At 38.1% G+C, this 5,172-nt stretch overlaps 1 long non-coding RNA gene across 1 annotated transcript; it reads left to right on the top strand.

Moving 5' to 3' along the window:
* The first annotated feature begins 349 nt into the window (after positions 1-349).
* Positions 350-2,668, top strand: LOC147635658 (uncharacterized). The gene is made up of 3 exons (XR_015266593.1): positions 350-372; positions 1,971-2,093; positions 2,311-2,668. It is a non-coding gene; the product is annotated as an uncharacterized LOC147635658 (long non-coding RNA).
* Positions 2,669-5,172: the final 2,504 nt, after the last annotated feature.

The raw sequence follows: 5,172 nt of genomic DNA, 5'->3' as shown, positions 1-5,172 counted from the left end.
GCAGAGAGAGAGAGGGAGAAAGAATCAGCCGATTTCTGTATATATATATATATATAGAAATCAGTCAATAACATGCTATAGGTTGTGTAATAGAGCGAATATATATATTCGAATAGAGCGAATAGAGCAAAGAGTTGTTGATCTAGGGGGAGAAAGAATCAGTCGATTTCTGTAAATATAAATATATATATATATATATATAGAGAGAGAGAGAGAGAGAGAGAATTGATAGGAGACGATTGAGAGGGAGAAGGATTCACATCAGTGAATGACATGCTATAGGTTGTGCAGGATTGATATAGGTTGTGGCTCGGGTACGAAGTTCGAACACTTTACAAATCATTGATTGGCATCAAACTTTGCAGGATTAAGGTCAGGGTAAATTTTGTTTTAGCTTGCCTCTCTCCATCTCTTTTCTAGCTTGCATCTCTTCTCTATGTCTCTCATTCACAACTACTCAACATCTTTTTTCTTTTAATTTTTAGATATGTTGAGGCATAAACTTGACATGACTTGCTATTTCTTGGTAAAACATTAATTTACAAGGAATATATTATCATAATAATACATTTCAAATATTTCAGATGGCTTTTGTGCAATCCACACTACTCGAATTTGGAGGATTTAGTAAAGAAGTTATTGTGGATAAGAAGAAAAAAGGTAAAAGGTCAAGTAAAGAAATTGACGAAGAAATTATTGCTAATGATTTTACTGTAAGCAGCGAAGAGATTGATGAAAAAGAGGCTACACGTAGAAAAAGAGCTAGGTTATCGTGGTGTGAAAATTGGAGAAGTGAATTTCATTGGCTGGAATTTGATAGAGAGAAAGCACGCATGTATTGTAAGGTTTGCATGGAGGATCCTAATTGCAAAAGTGAGTTTGCAACAATAGGTGCACAAAACATGTAGCATAGTGCCCTAAGTACACATGCACGCTCTCGCACACATAGATTATCATTGATTCGTTCTATGTCAAGAGGAAGTCTTGAAGTAGGATTGAGCAAACAAAATGAAACACATGACGAAGAGATTACTAATCTATTTCATACTACCTATTTTCTTGCTAAAAATGATATCCCATTAAACAAGTTTGTGTCAACGTTAGAGTTTCTGCGAGAATGCAAAACTCCCAATGTACCCGAACATATGTACAACAATGATAAGAGTTGTGCAACTTTTGTTCAATATATTGGAAAAGCATTGTCACATAATATAGTAGAACGATTAAAAAATTCTCCTTGTTTTGGGATCATGATAGATGAATCTACAGATATATCGATGAGCACATGATAGTATATGCATCTTATCTAGAGAATCATTGTCCACGTTCATCTTTTTTTGGACTTGTAGATGTTATTGGGGATCGTACTGCCGAGGGCTTGTATAATTCTTTAATAACATTGATCTTAGAAAATGGATTGGACTTAAGAAAGTTGGTTGGATTTGGATCTGATGGTGCATCCGTAATGATAGGAAAGAGATCCGGGGTGTCTACTAGATTAAAGGAGTCTTGTCCTTTCATGACATCTATGCATTGTGTGGCTCATCGCACAAATCTTTGTGCATCTAAAAGCATAGAAAAGTTTCCATTTGCAAAAGCTATAGATTCCACTGTTAATGAAGTCGCAACTCTTTTTAGAAAGAGTGTCATCCGCAAAGAGAAATTAAAAGAATTACAAGAAGAATTTGAATGCTCAATAATTCAATTGGATAAAATTCATTCAATTAGATGGTTGAGTAGATCAATGGTTTTAGCAAAGTTTTGTGACTCACTAGAGCCTCTTCTTGAGTTCTTTGAGAGTGAGAATCTCGTAGTCTTTAGCAAATTGTCTTCTCTAGAACTCATTTATGCATTACATTTCTTAGCAGATCTATATCAACATTTGACAAAGTTAAGTAAAATATTTCAAAAGTCATATGTTGATATTACTAGTATTCCTGGCATTGTGAATGCTGAGATTTGTGCAATAGAGTTTGTGTCAGAACCGGATATTGACATGAATGCAAGAAAGGAAGATACAAGGGGTTTTCCTATTATTCCTGATTATGGACCAGATAAGGGTTTTCTCCATGGTTTACGATCTTCAATAAAAGGTGACCATTTTTGTAGCAAAAAGATATCTCACTCTTTTGATGGCTCTGATATTGAATTGGTTATTAGCTTTCAAAAAGCATTCACATTAAGTGTTATTGAAGATTTGAAAGAGAGATTTGTGGATAACTCTACCTTGGCTTGTTTTTAAATACTCTCTCCATCTTGCTATCCTCCTGGAAAGCTACTTAAGAATTTTGGAGCTAATGAATTAGATAGGTTGATATCATTTTATGGAGAAAGCAAACTTGCAAATGGTGAGTTAATGGAGAAATTTGTAGATCCAATATCTCTTCGAAGAGAATACCTTACATTCAAGATTCAAGCCACTAATGATTGGAAAGGGTGGAATTTGCGGGACACTTGGTCTTACGTAAGTAACAATATCACTCTACAAGAAAAGTATGAAGGGTTGCTAAAGCTAGCGCAAGTTGCATTAGTCCAATGCTCTAGTACTGCAATTTGTGAGCGTGGCTTTAGTATACAGAATATTATCAAATCAAAGTTGAGGAATAGATTGATGACAAAGAGTACAACTTCCTTAATGCGAGTATCCATCGAAGGTCCTCCAATGTCAGAGTTCAACTTCAGCAATAGAGCTTTGGAGGCTTGATGCCATTACGACAAGACATGCTTTTACAAATGAAGACTGAAAGGTATTTCTAAAAACTTTAGAGGTTAAATACATTATTAATGCCTTCATAGCAAAGTACTAACATATAATACAATCTTCTTTTCATTAGGAGATGGAGGAGCATGAAGGATTTGGGAGCTTGTGAGTAAAATAAATTCAACTAGTCTTAGCTTCTTTTAGGACGCAATGCAATATTTGTAGTGCATTTATGCACAAGCATGGATGATATTCTTGTGGAAGCAAAATTCTATTTTATTTAATGATAAATATCATTTTACTCATGAATTTGGCAATCAACAATTTAGTAAATTCTATTGATGTCACCAATCATTTTGTTGCGAGAGTGTTTTAAAGTCATTTTTTAGTACATTATCTTGATACTCGAGTTATTTTGTCGCAAGAGTTTTTAAAGTGTAAAATTTTGAATAAAACTTATAAAACTTTCAAGAATTTTAGAGAAAAATTTTTACACTTGGCAATATAAGAACTTACTTTTGATTTTTCAGATTAAAGGTATAAAAAGATATAGGATTTTGGTTTTTTTTTGAACACTGATGCCGAATATAGCCATCTTGCTCCCCCAACTTGCTTACTTTCTTATCATTCATGTCAGCCCCCATGAAGTTATGTGATGAGGAAACCCATATCTACAACATCCTCATCATCATTTGTAGTATCTGGAAGAGAATTGCTTTCTACCTTGGTGTAGAGGAGGCAACAAAACAGCAGCCATCAACTCGTGTGGAAAGATATTGAAGTAGGTTGCATGTGGAGAGACATTCAAGGAGAGAACGAGTGGGAGGGGCCAACGCCTCTTGGGAAACCCCAACGATTGACCTACGTGTAGAGCTTCGCAAAGTAGCCTATGCTACATTTAATTTCCACCCACACTCCATTAGAATGTGGATGATGGAGACGGTGGCTACCGAAATTCGTCATCAAAAAATCTGACAAAGCAGAAGAGCACCATTGGATTGGAGACTTTAACTCGATGGGACCAACTTCCCGTGGTTACTCAGCTATAGTGCTATGCTCTCTACTGATGTAGATGAAATCAAGAGGCTGGGAAGTAGGGGAGGAGGCCCTCATCACTAAGTCACACAGGGTTAGGGTGCTGGGATCAATGGCTGGAAATGTTGGGAAATCACATCTGGCATCACGCGTCGTTGGATCTCCATGGCTGCCATGAAAGTAAACTTGGACCAGAAGTAAACTCGGATCGGGGACATCAATTTGCTGGACACTGGATAGTGAGTACATAAATGAGATTTATTGTGTGAAAATGGGCATTAATGAGGGACTTATTAGGAATGGAATTTTTGAATTTTTTAAAATTCCATTCCCAAGGTTTTCTTGGGGCTTCCTCTCTCCCTCCTCGGTCCGCATTTACCCTTCCCTCTCTCCCTGTAGTGCGCTTTTCATATCCCACCACTTGCCTGCCACCATTGAGTTTATTGGAGGTCATTCCCTATAGCACCACCAAGTTGCCACCCGTTAGGTCAGTGCTAGGTCACCAATGCAAGTCGAGGAGAAGGTCGCCAGGTCTAACTTTACTTCTAGTCGGTAAGCATTGCCCACGCGCTGCCCAACGCTTGCTACTCTGTCGATGACTGCATTTGCTCTGCCATGGGCCCACATCGCCACCACAACCCAACAGCCTACCCCACCACATTGTAGGTAGGCTCCATTGGCAGAGAGAGAGAGAGAGAGAGAGAGAGAGAGAGAGAGAGAGAGAGAGAGAGAGAGAGAGAGAGAGAGAGAGAGGAAAAGTAGGGCCCGATGGAAGGAAGTAATCTTATAGGGCTCGTGGTCTAAGATTCCATATCAAAGGAAGGTGTTCCTATGGCGGCGCATGCTAGTTGGAGGCCTACCATTGGGAGACCAAAGTGGCAGATTACTTCTGGTATCTATGTGTTTTGTACTACATGCTTGGAAACATAATGCCTTCATATTTGATGCAAAAGTTGGTATTACAACTCACATAGGTCGTATAAAAGGGATACTATTGTGGCAAGTCTCTTCCTTGTAGTCACCTCATTTGGTGGAGAATGACACGGCTATATATTGGACAAGGGTACTCTGAGCTACACCTATGGTGTGGAGTAATTAGTGAGGGAAGCTAGTACATCACATGGCGGCCATGTGGCCATTTGTAAAGTAATATTTGGTAATATATCTTCTATAATTTACGAAAAGAGAGAGAGAGAGAGAGAGATGCATGCGATGTGTGTGCATGTGTACGTATGTAATGTTACATGTATGTGTGAGAGAGTGAGTGCATGTGTGTGTGTGTGTGTGGGTTATGTGAGGGAGGAAGAGAGAGAGAGACACATATGACATATATGAGAGAGAGAGAGAGAGAGAGAGAGAGAGAGAGAGATGCATGCAATGTACATGCAACGTAAGTATGTATATATGTGATGTTGCATGTATTTGTGTGTGTAAGA

The sequence above is a fragment of the Cibotium barometz genome, chromosome 9, assembly GCF_041138505.1.
Source record: "Cibotium barometz isolate CiBa-2024 chromosome 9, ASM4113850v1, whole genome shotgun sequence".
Classification (NCBI taxonomy): Eukaryota; Viridiplantae; Streptophyta; class Polypodiopsida; order Cyatheales; family Cibotiaceae; genus Cibotium; species Cibotium barometz.
Note: the sequence above shows the minus strand (reverse complement) of the source record. Positions and strands in the feature narration are given on the sequence as shown.